We start from the raw sequence: 15,584 nt of genomic DNA on the forward strand, positions 1-15,584 counted from the left end.
GGCTGGCTGTGGGGCTGGGGCGGCTGGCCTCCTGCTCACTCCCTGCAGAGCCTCTGAGTTCCTCGGGCAAACCACACGCTTCCTCGCAGCTGTGATTCTGTAAGGCCATCAGCAGAGCCACTGGTCCTGGCTTAGCCGCCACAGAGCAAAGCCTCTAAGCTGTCAGCCACAGATGGGACATGCTGACAAACAGCAAGGAGGCCCAGTGGATCAGAGTCCCTGCCTGCGGGGGGCACCATCACACAGGATGCACGGCAGCCTAGTGGGATAGTGACCGTGGGTGAAGCAAGCCCCCAGGAGGCAGGGGCTGACAAGGAGACAGACTGGAATGACTGTGGACACCTGGCCGGTTTGGGTAATTTCTCCTGGACAGCCTTCGTTAGGGAGGGCATTTGGGGGAACATTTTATGGCTTGTGGTGATATAAATACACGTAACCCACACTTTGAATACAAAAGTGCTACGGTTCTCGTTCCTCAGAGAACTCAGTCACTCTCAACAGGCCACTTTGCTGCATGTAGAAGACGTACCACAATCACATACCGTGATGTTCGTGCCCCTCCACGTGTGCTCTCTCTGAAGTGCCTTTCCCTCCCTGGGGATTCCTATCTGGGCTGCCTCCTCCTGGAAGTCCCTCGAGCTGGCTGCCCCTTTCTTCCTTTTGTTCCTGCTCCATGCGTTTCCGCACTGTGTTAACCTGTGGACGGCCTTGTTGCCCTCTCTAGACCATGAGCCCTTGAGCACAGGCTCCAAGCATGCAGCCAGCGCCAGCCCAGCTCTACCGCAGAACATGTTCAAGCAATCCTGGTGGGATGAGGCACTGATCATTGCAGGAGGGGAGGGGCATCTCACCTGGGAGAGCCCAGCTGACTGGACGTCAGCGGGGGTGGGAGGAACCCTCACATTCACAGCGGGCTCCTGGCTTGTTTTCCCTCCTACTCTGAGAGCAGCTGGTAAGACAGGGAAGGCACAGATCCCAGAGCCCAGGAAGGCGCAGCGTCCAGTGATAAACCCTGCTAACACCACAGCAGAGGCGGAACTGAGGTAGGTCTCACGGGTCCCCAGACTCAGACTATCAGATCTCATTGGCTACAAGTTCCAGCTCACCCTGGACATTCTGCCCCGTTGTTTTTTCTTGTGGCTCATTTAAGCCACTGCTCACTGCCAGGACTCTTGGATGGGAATTGAGGTGAAAATCAGCTTCATTCAATGAACCTTCATTCAGTGTCCCTTTTTTCCTTCACGTCCCGTGAGAGTTTCCTTTCACAGGAAGGGTGCACGGCTGACCTTAGAACACTTTCTTTTTCATCCATATGCATATTAAGGACTTTGCTATGCATTTACAAATGAGTGAATGACTACAATTAGGTTTTATTTTCAAAGTTGGCATTTTTATCACTTAGCCAAATATTCTCTATAAAGTCAAAGTAATTAATTGTAAAGTTTGGATGATGGAAGATAAGTCTCCCACCCACATTTCACTCCCCAGCCTGGAAGCACGAGGGCAGTTTGTGTCCCCCAAATTCATATTCATATGTTGAATTCCTCTCTCTCTCTCTCTCTCTCTCTCTCTCTCCCTCTTTTGTCCCAAGTGCACACACTGAAAAGAGGCCAGATAGGACATAGCGAGGAGGTCTCTACAAACCAGGAAGATGTTCCTCACCAGGAACTAAACTGCCAGCACCTTGATCTTGGTCTTCCAGCCTCCGGAACTGTAAAGAAATAAATTTCTATTGTTTAAACCACCAGGTTAAGGTAACTGGTTGTGGCAGCCTGAGCTGACTGAGACAAGGACAAAGGTGGGAGTGAAACAGAGGGTTGGAGCCAGGGCCCAGCTCAGCCGCTGCCTTCCTCCTGGCCTGTGTGAACCAGGCCTGGGGTTTCTTAGCAGCTGTAGAGATGTAGGGACTGGTCACTATGGCAACGGCAGTGCAGGTTCAGCTGAGGCCTGGGCACAGACTCTCCCATCCCCTCCACAGGACCAACCACCTGCTAAACAGGATTGTCATGCACTAGGCAGACTGTAGCATTCAGGCACGCAACCAATCTCAGGTGTCCCCTAGCTCCCCCCACCCCACTCCAGACCCTCGCGATAGAACAACCCAGAGCCTCACTCTCTTGGGCTTTTTGAACCAAAGAGAAATAGTGTATGTTTGGGAGGAGTAAGAGATCAAAAAGGTTGAACACACAATCAGCAACTTTCTTATTTATTTATTTATTTATTTATTTATTTATTTATTTAATAAATGTTTATTGTTCAGATTATTACAATTGTTCCTCTTTTCCCCCCCCATAGCTCCCCTCCATCCGGTTCCCACCCCACCCTCTGCCCTTACCTTCCCCCCACTGTCCTCATCCATAGGTGTACGATTTTTGTCCAGTCTCTTCCCGCACCCTCCCACACCCCTTTCCCCATGAGAATTATCAGTCCACTCCCTTTCTATGCCCCTGATTCTATTATATTCACCAGTTTATTCTGTTCATCAGGTTTTTTATTCACTTGATTTTTAGATTCACTTGTTGATAGATATGTATTTGTTGTTCATAATTTCTATCTTTACCTTTTTCTTCTTCTTCCTCTTCTTAAAGAGTACCTTTCAGCATTTCATATAATACTGGTTTGGTGTTGATGAACTCCTTTAGCTTTTTCTTATCTGTGAAGCTCTTTATCTGACCTTCAATTCTGAATGATAGCTTTGCTGGGTAGAGTAATCTTGGTTGTAGGTTCTTGCTATTCATCACTTTGAATATTTCTTGCCACTGCCATCTGGCCTGCATAGTTTCTGTTGAGAAATCTGCTGACAGTTGTATGGGTGCTCCCTTGTAGGTAACTAACTGTTTTTCTCTTGCTGCTTTTAATATTCTCTCTTTGTCTTTTGCTCTTGGCATTTTAATTATGATGTGTCTTGGTGTGGTCCTCTTTGGATTCCTTTTGTTTGGGGTTCTGTGCGCTTCCTAGACTTGTAAGTCTGTTTCTTTCACCAGGTGGGGGAAGTTTTCGGTCATTATTTCTCCAGATAGGTTTTCAGTATCTTGCTCTCTCTCTTCTTCTGGCACCCCTATAATTCTGATGTTGATATGCTTGAAGTTGTCCTAGAGGCTCCTTACACTATCTTCAAATTTTTGGATTCTTTTTGCTTTTTGCTTTTCCGGTTGAGTCTATTTTGCTTCTTTGTATTTCAAATCTTTGACTTGATTCTTGCGGTCCTCTAGTCTGCTGTTAGGTCTCGGTATAATATTTTTTATTTCAATCAATGTATGTTTAATTTCTGGTTGGTCCTTTTTCATATCCTCAAGGGTCTTGCTAAATTTATCGGCCTTTTCTAGGAAATTCTTGAAAACCCTTATAACCGTGGTTTTGAACTCTATATCCAGTCGTTTGCTTTCCTCCATTTCTTTCATTTGTGATCTGTTTCTTTGTCTCCGCATTTTCATTGCTTCCCTGAGTTGGTAGAGTAGCTTTGTGTGCTAGGTGTCCTCTAGGGCACAGTGGCTCAGCCTCCCCAGTTACCTGAGGTGGACACTCTTGGTGCACCCCTTTGTGGACTGTGTGCACAGCCTTGTTGTAGTTAAGTCTTGATTGTTGTTGGTATCACTGGGAGGAATTGACCTCTAGGCCAATTGGCTGTGAGGATCAGCTGTGCTATGCTGGGAGAACTTCTGTGCTGGAGACACCCTTATGAGACAAGACTTGCAAAATTGCAAAAGCCTCTGTGTTCAGCTTGGATGGGGCAGAGTCTCAGGGCGGAGCAGACAGCCTTGGCTTCTCATCAGCCCTGCCCTATGAGGCCCCTGGGTCTCAGTGTCCCTCGGTAATCGCTGCAAGCACCTCTGAGAGAAAGCCACCTTCGAGTTTCGCCTGATGCCAGACAGTCCAGTTTCTCCCCCAATGAATCTGGATTCCCAGATTCTCGCCTGGAACTGGAGTTCAGTGCAGTTGGGAGCTTCCATCTCTCTCCTGCTAGAGAAAGCTACCCAGGCACTCAGCCGCCCATCCTCTCCGCACACCTGTCTCCATACCTCAGCCTTTTGCAGCTCCCCTGAGTCTCCGTGTGCCCCTCTCTTTCCTTCTAGTTGTAGAATTTCCACTCAGCCAGCTTTCCTGTAGTTCTAGATGATGTCCGTTCTGTCTTTTAGCTGTAGTTTTGAAATTGTTGTGCGAGGCAGCAATTTAGGTGTTCACCTATGCCGCCATCTTGGTTTCTCTCCCACAATCAGCAACTTTCAGTTTCTGCCTTTCCTCCCACCGTTGAGCTGACCAGTGGGATGCAGAGAGGCTGATAACCTTAAATGTGGGTTTGGCATGTTGCCAGATGCCAACATCTGTTCCAAGGAAAGACAGTGTCCCTCTCTGTCACCATTAGGGCAAGCCTGATCCTTAGTCCTGCCATCCAGCCAGACCCCCACACCAAGACAGGAGTGGGCCAGAAAGCCGGTTACCATATGTACTTTAAAGAGAAGAGGATTAGGTGAACCCAATCAAAAAGGTTCTCATTCATAGTAGATGTTGAGTTCATGCAAAAAATACCGGAGAGGTTCCATTGTCCCGTTGCACCTCGTAAAACAAAGAGAAGCTCCTCATTTCTACCCCACTTCCCTGTGGCTGGCCCCACCTATCCTGAGCAACCTGGAGAGTCAAGGGTCATGGGGTCAGGGGAGCAGATGGTGACCCAGACTTGAGGTGCAGGGAAGGACTTCCTCTTCCCCATTGAGTCCTGAGCCAGAGGAAATGAAGTCAAATAGCAGGAAGAGAAATGATTTCCAGTAGAGAAAAGAGAAATTCAGACAAAAATGAGGACTCAGGTCTAGAGCTGTCCTGTCCATTTGAAGAAGCCTTGTGCTGTGTTTGCAGGGGCACTAGACTGGACTCAGGAAAACAGAATTGTAGTTCGGTATTGGCACCTCCTGGCTGTGCGACCGCAGATTACACTTAACCTACCAAGGACTGTTTTCTATTAAATAGAGAAAACACATCCTATTCTGCTTGGTTCTCACAGCGGTCAGGATGATGATCAAACAAGAGGAAATGTGTGCAGAGGGTCTTTGTGGACATGCGATATAAACAAAACAAACTTTTAAGCTCTTTGAAAAACAGACGATGGTAAATCTGGTAAGGCGAAGCCAGAGCCGCTCTCTGAGGGGCAGCCATTGGATCTGCCCTGAATGACTCACGCTGGTCACCGTTCCTGGAGTCCCAGCTGTGGAGAACCTGAATCCGTCTCTTCACAGAACAGATTTACTGAGCCAGGTCAGGCCAATGGCTCTCCATTCTGTAGACAGAGTCAGTGAAGCTGGATTTGGGGCAGAATTGAATTGATCAGCCTGGGAGGCTCATCTGACAGCCCCAGGGGTATAGAAAAGCTGAGAACCTGGTAGCGAAAGTCACAGGTTTAAAGGGAGGCATTCTGAGTGCACAGTGTGAAAGGGACTGCTAGCAACCACTGGCCTAGTAATATAGCTCTTGGTTGTTGCTTGTTGAGTTCTCATTATGTGCCAGGCGCCGTGCACAGTTCTTTCTAAATATTACCCCTTTTAATTTTCTGAACATCCTATCAAGTAGCTATTGCCATTTTACCTATGAGAAAACCAGAGCTCAGAGAGGTTAGGTAACTTGTCCAGAATCATACAGGTGATTCTGGACAAGCCACTGTGCCAGGGACTCCTGACCTGTAGGAGCACCAGATTCACCCGCAAGGCTTGTTGAAACATGAACCTCTAGGCCCCATACCCAGATTGCCTGATTCAGGAGGCATGGGGAGGGCCTGGGAATTTGTATTTCTAACAGGTTCGCCAGGGATGCAATTGGTCCTGGGGAGCAGCCTTAGAGATCTGTGCCAAAGCCTCTCCCACAGGTACCTCTGCAGGCAGGCGGTGCTGGCCAGCCAGAGGAAGCCCCCTGCTGTGCACACTGCTGCCGAGAGCCCTCCTGTCCTCAACACACCCTTCCCGAGTGAATTTCCTCAGGCAGGAGCCTCCCCTAGGCATGGCAAACATAGGGTTCTCATCTTTCTAGGAAACTGTTTGCCACCTTCCTCTCAGTTCCTCATTCACCTGACTCATGACCTGTTGAAAATAGGTGTTCACCTTCAAAGTGCCAGAATCTGGAAGGATCTCTTACATCATCTCGGAACTGGGTCCTCATGCTGGATCCTCTCTAGGGTGTCCATAGAGCCTGCACAGGAAGATGTCCATTACTATTGAGGCCAGGGGGTGGTAGCCATGGTAGGAGACAGTTCTGTGAGTTCTCTTCTTCCTTCCTGTGCAGACTAGCTGGCTGCTCATATCAAGCTCAGCCCTGCCCTGCAAAATGCTTGAATTCCTTTCTTAGTCTCCTGAGTGGGTTAAATGTCACCTCCCATGCACGAAAGGTTGCCAGTTCGATTCCCAGTGAGGGCACATACCTGGGTTGCAGGCTCGATCTTCAGTAGGGAGCATGCAGGAGGCAGCAGATGGATGATTCTCATCATTGATGTTTCTATGCAAATAAACCCAACCAAGATGGCTACGGCCACAGAGAGCAGGAGGAAGCCAAGCTTTCCGCCTGCCCTTACGGGCCTAGGCCTCCACTCAAGGCTACAAAGTTTCAATGATAGAAGACACATAAACGCAAACAGAAATGGTGGCAGCCACGGAGCTGGAAAGAGCAGGAGGCTAGGGTTGCCCCCGGTGATGGAGGAAGCCAAGCTTTCCACACACCCTGGCCGGCCCAGGCCTCGCTTAAGGCTACAAAGTTTCAATTATAAATGATACATAAATCCCAATAGAAATGGCTGCCACCACAGAGCAAGCAGAAGGCTTGGCTCCGCTCCAGGCTACAAAGTTTCAATTGTAGAAGATAAATAAACCCCAGATACCAGGGCCTCCGCTTGGGTCACCAGGGGGCGTGGCTGGCCTGCAAACCACCACAGGCCCCTCACCCAGGCTGCCCCACACCCCAAAGGAATGCCCACCCTAATCCAGGACACCCTTCAGGGCAAACCAGCTGGCCCCCACCTGTGCACCAGGCCTCTATCCTATCTAATAAAAGTAATATGCAAATTGACCATCACTCCAACACACAAGATGGCTGCCCCCATGTGGTCAAAGATCCTGCTCCCATGTGGACACAAGATGGCCACCACAAGATGGCCAGAAGGGGAGGGCAGTTGAGAGGGACCAGGCCTGCAAGGGAGGGCAGTTGGGGGTGATCAAGCCTGCAGGGGAGGGTGGTTAAGGGTGACCAAGCCGGCAGAGAAGGGAAGTTGGGGGCAACCAGGCCTGCAGTGAAAGGCAGTTGGGGGGGACCCAGGCTTGCAGGGGAGGGCAGTTGGGGGGGACCAGGCATGCAGGGGAGGGCAGTTGGGGGGGACCAGGCCTGCAGGGGAGAGCAGTTGGGGGGGGACAAGGCCTGCAGGGGAGGGCAGTTAGGGGTGACCAGGCCTGCAGGGGAGGGCAGTTAGGGGAAAACAGGCTGGCAGGGGAGCAGTTAGGCATCAATCAGGCTGGCAGGGGAGTAGTTAGGGGGTGATCAGGCTGGCAGGCAGAAGCGGTTAGGGGCAATCAGGAAGGCAGGCAGGCGAGCATTTGGGAGCCAGCAGTCCTGGATTGTGAGAGGGATGTCCGACTGCCTGTTTAAGCCGGATCCCACCAGGACCCACTGGGATCCGGCTTAAACGGGCAGTCGGACATCCCTCAAGGGGTCCCAGATTGGAGAGGGTGCAGCCTGGGCTGAGGGACACACACCACCGTGCACGAATTTCGTGCACTGGGCCTTTAGTATTTTTTAAAAAATTAAGAAAATAACTATCATTTACCAAGTACCTACTATGTGCCAGGCACTGAGCCAGGCTCTGCATATATTCAGTCCTCCAACTGGCCAACAAGGCAGCTGTTACTACTACTGATGGGATCAACAACAATCCCAAGCTTCCTCACCCCTTGACACAGCTGGTTTGCCATATTTGCAAGCACTCTCCATGAGCTTGACATGTGGTATTGTTCCCATTTCAGACAGAGAAAGCTAAGCCCCAGAGACCGTCTCATCTGGAGCCACACAGATTTTGGGGTCAGCTATGACCCCCTGCACTGTCTGCCTCCCAGGTTGGGCTCCCTTTGTACTACAGCTGCCCAGACGGTGCTTACCACGCCCCCTCCCCCCCTCAGCCACATAGCTCTGTCCCATATGGAGGAAAAGAGTTTTGAAATGATTTCATTTCTGCCATCAACAATCTCTGGAAAACACAAACTTTCTGAGCTTCGGTTTCTTCATCTGTTGACAGGGGCTGGTAATACCTGCCTCTGATGCTTTCTGGGGTTTTGTGAGAATCCAAAGGCATTTTGAAAAGTACGACGTGGAGACAAATGCCCAGGGGTATTATCAGGGACACAGTGTTCAGAGGAAAGCCACATTTCTTTGCATGGGAAGATTTTATGGCGACCTTTAAGCAAGGAGCCAGCGCAGCTCTTAGTTCACAATAGTTTAGAACGTTTTGATTCAGAGGTCTGAAAGCACAGATGGATCCAGAGAAAATATTTGCAGACACGGTTCCCAGAAATAGCCAAAGAGGAGGAATCGGAGGTCCCATGAGGCGTGGGGGTGGGGTCAGGATGCTGGCCCAGCTCTCCTTTGCCACCAGCTCTTCATCCCAACTCAGGAAATCCTGGCCACCCCTAGGCCCCTTCCCACATCCCCTGTGGGGGCAGGGGCTCTCCTTTGGCCTCTTAACTTGGAAGTGAGGGGAGAGATGGAGGTGGCTCTGGGTGCAGGAGTGCCCTGCTAATGGGGAGAACAGGAGGAGGTGTGGAGGAGGGAAGCGAGGGGACCCTCATTTGCTGCTCTCATTGTGCTGTATGGGGCTGGGTGCTTTATGCATTTTATATCACATGCTGTGTAAGAGGGACCTACAAAGGACCTATACCTCTTTCCTTTTCAGAAACGAGGAGACTGGGGCTGGGTGTAAATGAGAACTATCACTAAGCTCTGAGGTGGGGGCGCTGGATTTAGAACACAGTCAGGTTGACTTCACAGTCCCAGCAACCTGCTTTCTCCTCGGGCTCTCTCTGAACATTCATCTGAAGAATACCCAAACCCAACGCTGCTCACACTGCATGACACCCCTCCCCGTAACACTCTGAATGGGAAGCATTCCTCCACACCCCAAGCTCTGGACTCCCTCTTCAGTCCTGACTTCTGTCTCACCTTTTGTGAATATTAGGCCTAGTCACACATTTCCAAACGTGCAAGCATGCCTCCTTGCCTTTGCTCACAAGGTTCCCTCTGCTTAGAATTCCCTTCCAGCCTCCCTCCCAATGTTCCCCACTCCACCTCACCCCAAGCCCAGTGGCCTGGCAGCTATCTACTGTTAAAGGATAAACTGGGGCATATTACATTTTTAAAACGCATATTACAGTTTTATTATTTATTTATTTATTTATTTATTAATAGATATTTATTGATTTCAGAGAGGAAGGAAGAAGAGAGAAACATCAATGATGAGAGAGAATCATTGATTGGCTGACTCCTGCACATCCCCTACTGGGGATTGAGCCTGCAACCCAGGCATGTGCCCTGACAGGGAATTGAACCCAGGACCCTTCAGTCCACAGGCCTATACCCTATCCACTGAGCCATACCAGCTAGGGCCATATTACAGTTTTAAGAAGTTATTTGAGCACGTATTGATTTGAATCCAGAGGTGGTTTGGAATGTTCCACTAGCAGGAACTGGGGATCGACTTTTATAGAGAAAAATGTAAAAGCAAAAAGAGGAAATGATTGATTGACTATAGCTTGAAGCCAAGTTGTCTGTTTGTGATTGGTTGTCCTTAAGTTTTGATTTTATAATCTAGAGGCATTTACAGGCTTAGATTTGGGTGTACTTACTTCAGCAGTCACAGCATTAGAGCCAGCTCAGTGATGGCCTCCCGGTTTCGTTAATTGAACAGTGCTCATCTTTGAAGGCTCAGCTCAAGGATTGCCACCCCTGCGATGTCTTTCCTTACCCCCACCATCCACCCAGAGGTAGAACTTATTCTTCCCTCCTTGACGATCCCACTGTGACCCTTACAGATTTCCATCATTTTCATTTTCCTTCTTCTTATATAGGTCTATCTCTCCCATTGGCTGATAAGCCCTTCAGGACAGGGACCATGTATTATTCATTTTGGAATTTCCACAATTTTCACAGTGCCTGGGACTTAGTAAGTGCCATTTTAATTTTAAAATATATGCTAGGGCATAAATACTATAGCAATACATTTTCATGGTAAAAAGTCCAAGCAATAAAGATAATGAGAAAGTCCTCTTTCACCTTAATTCAATCATGCTTTCCTTTCCAGAGTAATCAATTTGATATGAATCTTTTTAGGTCTTCCGCTGTGCCCTCACATATCTGTGAACATGGAGAAATATATAATTTTGAAGAGGTAACTAGAAATAGGCTAATATTATCAAGTGTTTTACAACTTGGGTTTTTTTTCTTTTTCTTTTTTTAAAAAAATATATTTTTTATTGATTTCAGAGAGGAAGGAAGAGGGAAAGAGAGATAGAAACATCAATGATGAGAGAGAATCATTGATTGGCTGCCTCCTGCATGCCCCCCCCCCCCCAACGGGGATCGAGCCCGCAACCTGGGCATGCCCTTGACTGGAATCAAACCCGGGACCCTTCAGTCCTCAGGCCGATGCAAAACACATATCTGACAAAGGACTATTATCCAAAATACACAAAGAACTCTTAAAATTCAACAATAAGAAAACAAACTAATTTTAAAATGGCTAAAAAACCTAAACAGACACCTCACCAAAGAAGACATCCAGTTGGCAAATAACATACAAAAAAACAAAACAAAACAAAACAAAAAGCTCAATATCATATGTCATAAGGGAATTGCAAGTTAAAAGCAGATAGCACTGCAGATCTATTAGAATGGCTAAAATCCAAAACACTGACAACAGCAGATGCTCATGAGGATGTGACACAGCAGAAACACTCATTCATTGCTGGTGGGAAAGCAATACGGCAGAGCTACTGTGGAAGACAATTTGGCAGTTTCCTACAAAGCTAAACATAAGCTTACCATATGATCCGACAATCATCATGCCTCTAAATATTTACCCAAATGAGTTGAAAACTTTTATCCACACAACCTGCACGTGAATATTTATAGCAGCTTTAAGGTTGGAAGCAACTAAAATGTCCTTCAATAGGTGAATGAGTAATCAAAGTGTGTTATATCCATACAATGGCATATTCCAATTTCATGGCATTGTCATCATTGTCCTCCTCCTCCTCCTCCTCCTCCTCCTCCTCATCATCATCATCATCATCATGTTTGCAGTCCCATGTGGAGTTCACAATGTACCTTCTCACTAGTGATCTCATCTGATCCTCACAAGGACCCCAGGGCAGGCAGGGCAGAGATCTTGATCCCAGTTTATAGATGGGGAAGCTGTGATTGGGAGATTGCACTGCCTGAGGTCATACAGCTGTTAAAGAAAAAAAATCTTTCATCCTAGATCGTATACCTCACTGCCTTCAGTCTAACCTCTTGGGCCTTGATTGGACCTCAGACCATGATGCAGGGGGTACTGGTTGTAGGAGGTGCTGCAATCATGGAACTAGATGTGTCATCTTGGAAAGGAGAGAGGAAGAGAGGGTCTAACAAGTGGCTTCAGTGGCTCCTGCTCTCTCTGGCCCTGGATCAGCACTGTTCTCCCTGGATCCCTTCTCTGTCTTTCCCTGTTGCATTATTGCCACTCACAGCATGCAGAGACAGGACAGCAGGATGCTTATTATTTATTCATTGAGAGCACATCAGCCGATTCCTTCTTTTCCTGAAGGAGGCAGGTCAAGCTGTGCCAAATCGTGCCCTATTAGTTCTGGGAGCTGGATTTGCTCGCCACAGAGATGCCCACTCCCTGAAAGCAGAAAGAGGATTTTCTTTAGGTGGGAGAATGCCCTGAGACATCCATAAATGAATACAAAGGAGATTTGCTCAGGAAATATACAGAGGGGTGGAAAATGAGAAAAAGGAGGGAGAATTGCTCTTGCTAGCCTCTGGTCACCATGACAACAATGGCATCTTAACATAAGCATAACTGATCATTTTAAGTCAGAGAGGTTGATTTTCTTTTTGTCTTTTATATATACACTGTATATCCCTATATATTGAGACATGCCAGATTCCAGCCTCCTCTTTAATTCTGGAATATATAAATGGAGTATGAGGCTGCACCCTAGCTCAGCACCCTGGCATAATGTGAATCTGAGCCTGGAAGCCTGTGTTGAAAACAGTCAAGCATGTTGGTGGGAACTGAAAGAGCTCACGCAGGGCGAGACTGTGGAGGGGTGAGAAGAACCAGTTGGGCTTACGCACCAGCAGGTGGGCAGGGATTGAGGGGCCCTCACAGCAGTGGACAAGGAAGCAGCAGCTGTGTGGGACCTGTGGTAGGCTGAATAATGCCACTCCCACCCCCCGAAATGTTCATGTCCTAATCCTTAATTCCTAAATTAACTAAGCCGGGAGGCCATCACTGAGCTGGCTCTACTGCTGTGACTGCAGGGAACTGATAAGTATGTTACATGTTACCTTGGCCAAAGGTACTTTGCAGATGTGATTCAGTGAAGGATGTTAAGATGGGGAGATTATCCCAGATTATCTTGGTGGCCCAGTGTCATCACCAGGGTCCTTATAAGAGGAAGGCAAGAGGACCAGAGTCAGAGAAGATTATGTGACAATGGAAGCAGAGGAAAATAAAGAAATAAGACAACAAAAGCAGGGCCCATGTGTGGAGGAATCCAAGCAACCTCTATAAACTAGAAAGGGCCAGAAAATGGATTCTTCCCTAGAGCTCCAGCAGGAATGCAGCCTCTTGGGCCTTGATTTTAGACATCTGACCTCCAGAACCATAACGGTGATTTAAAATATATATATATTTTATTTCAGAGAGGAAGGGAGAGGGAGAGAGATAGAAACATCAATGATGAGAGTGAATCACTGATTGGCTGCCTCCTGCACACCCCTTACTGGGGATCAAGCCTGCAACCCGGGCATATGCCCTTGACCCGAATCAAACCCTGGACCCTTCAGTCCACAGGCCGGCACTCTATCCACTGAGCCAAACCTGCTAGGGCTAAATGGGTGATGTTTTAAGCCACTAAGTTTGTGGTAATTTGTCACAGTGGCATTGGGAAACTCATAAGAGACTGATTTTCAGGAATGGCACCAGCCATTGTCAAGGAAGCAAAGGGAACAGAAAACAAGGGCCCACCCATGATTGATCACCATCTCTACACTCTGTGCACCTGGCATCTAAAAGCAGGACCCTCTCCGTGCAATGAGTAAGGCTGTGTTGCATCAGGGGAAGGAGGATGCCTGGGGGAGGGAAAGGGCCTGACCTTCAGCTTTTGACAGCATCAGCCATAGTCAGTAGTCTCAACTAGCTTTCCCAGCCCATGCAAACAGCTGGAAAGGAAAATAGAACAGCAAGGAAGGTAACTGTGCTCAATACTCATTAACAAACCCGATCAACTCCCTATGGTCTACATTCAGGGTGGCCATGAAGTCAGAGAACAGATAGTTTCATTCTGTATTTTAGTGGTTAAAACCATTAACCATGCACATACACATACACGTATATCCCTCATCTCTCTGGAATCTGTCTTTCTCCCGCAAGCACATCTCTCCTAGTTCAGTCCATCTTCATCTGCCTTCTTGACTACGGACACAATCTCCGACTGGTCTCCGACTCTTGCTGCCCTCAAGTCCATCCTCTGTGTCCTTTCCTAAACGCTAATCTTACTCTGTCATCTCCTGGGTAACAGCCTTTCCATGGCTTCCTGTTTCCCCAAGGGATGAAAGCCAAATCCCTCACTTCTCTAGACTAGAAGCTCCTCAGGTTCAGGTAGGACTCCCTGGCATAAGAACAGGGCATCGCACCGGGTGAGCACCTACTGCATATTAATGGGAGGTCTTACAAGGACCTCCGGGAGTCATCTTTTGTGACTTCCACTTTCATACTACTCCAGCCATACTAAGTCTCTCGATTCCTTGAAAAAGGTCTATTTCTCCTCCAGGTCTTTGTAATCCCCTATTTTCGGGGTCTCCAGCCCCACCTTCCTGGTGTTGCCACCTCCCACTTACCTTTGAGGATGTAGTTTAAACACTCCCTACTCTCAAGAGGCCTGCCCTGATCTCTCCCACTTACCTTTGAGGATGTAGGTTAAACACTCCCTACTCTCAGAGGCCTGCCGTGATCTTTAGGTTAAGTTCTCATATGAACTTAGGTTCTTACAGTGTCTTGTGCTTCCTCTACCATCACGCTCATCATACTTAATCTTAACTACTTCTTTAGGCTTTATGTTCAATGACCTGCCTTTTCAGCCTCAACACTGTTGAGATTTTGGGCCTGATAACTCTTGTTGTGGGGGTTCTCCTATGCACTGTAGGATATTGAGCAGCATCCCTGTAGCCACCTCTTCCCGAGTCATGATAATCAAAAGCATCTGCAGACATTGCAATGTCCGCGGGAGGAGGAGCAACATTTCCCCGTGTCGAGAACACTGCTCTGTGAAAGTAGGGTCTATGACTATCTTGTTTCCTTTGGCATCTCCAATGTCTCACAAAGTGCCTGGGCCACTGCAGGCGCTAATAACTAATAATTAAACCTCACTGGTGCCCGGCCTTTGTGGTTGCTAAACGCAGTTCTGCGTGTCTTCCAAGCTGGCACACGGAAGTATGGCCCCTTCCTCTCCGGGGCCCTCTCTGTCCTTCGAAGGCTGGGAAAAGGCTCTTCCTGGGGTGCTGAGGAAAGCTCTGAGTCTAGAGGAGGGTTATAGACGTCCTATTGCTCTTAAATACCTGTCTCCTACCAACATCACACCCTAACTGACGGATGGCTGTTAAGGGGAACTCAGAGACCTACACATTAGGAATGCAGCACATCGAAAGCTGTTTGGAATAATGGAAAGGGGCAGTGGTCTGGGACTCAGTTCTACCATAAAAGCCTCTGACTCTGGGCCATTCGCTCTACCTCTCTGGGCCTCAATTACTTTCGCTGTGAAATAAGGGCCTTGAACTAGGAGTGGCTTTTTCTAGACTGCTGTGCTTCAGCAAATAACATCACAGAAACTACAGGGAATAACAGACACTTTAAAAAATGTTAGCAAAAGAAACAGCCCATCAAGCCCAGGATTCTCTCAAGATGTTGTTTCCTTGTCTCGGGATATGAACTGCTCTGACTTATATTTCAGCGTTTGCTTCGTGTTGGCTCTGCTGCAGGGTTGTGAGCTGCCTGCTCCTGAGGACAGGTACACCGTGTGCACCTCTGGGCCCATCCCGCGCAATAGACCCAGCAGGCACTCAGACAGCAGAGCCTGTGAACTGGTGGGTGCTATTATTATGTCCATTATACAGGTGTGGAAGCTGAGGCACAAAGAGTTTAAGGAACATAATCAAATTTGCACAGTTAGTAAAGTAGACAAGCCAGGCCTTTAGCCCAGGCAGACGGGCTCAGGTGTCCACCTGTGCTGCCTTGAGTAGGTGTTCACTGTATGGTAACAAATTATATGGTGAATGAATGAGTCTGCAGATCTCAGGACAGGCTC

The sequence above is a fragment of the Plecotus auritus genome (genome assembly GCF_963455305.1).
Source record: "Plecotus auritus genome assembly, chromosome: 9".
Classification (NCBI taxonomy): Eukaryota; Metazoa; Chordata; class Mammalia; order Chiroptera; family Vespertilionidae; genus Plecotus; species Plecotus auritus.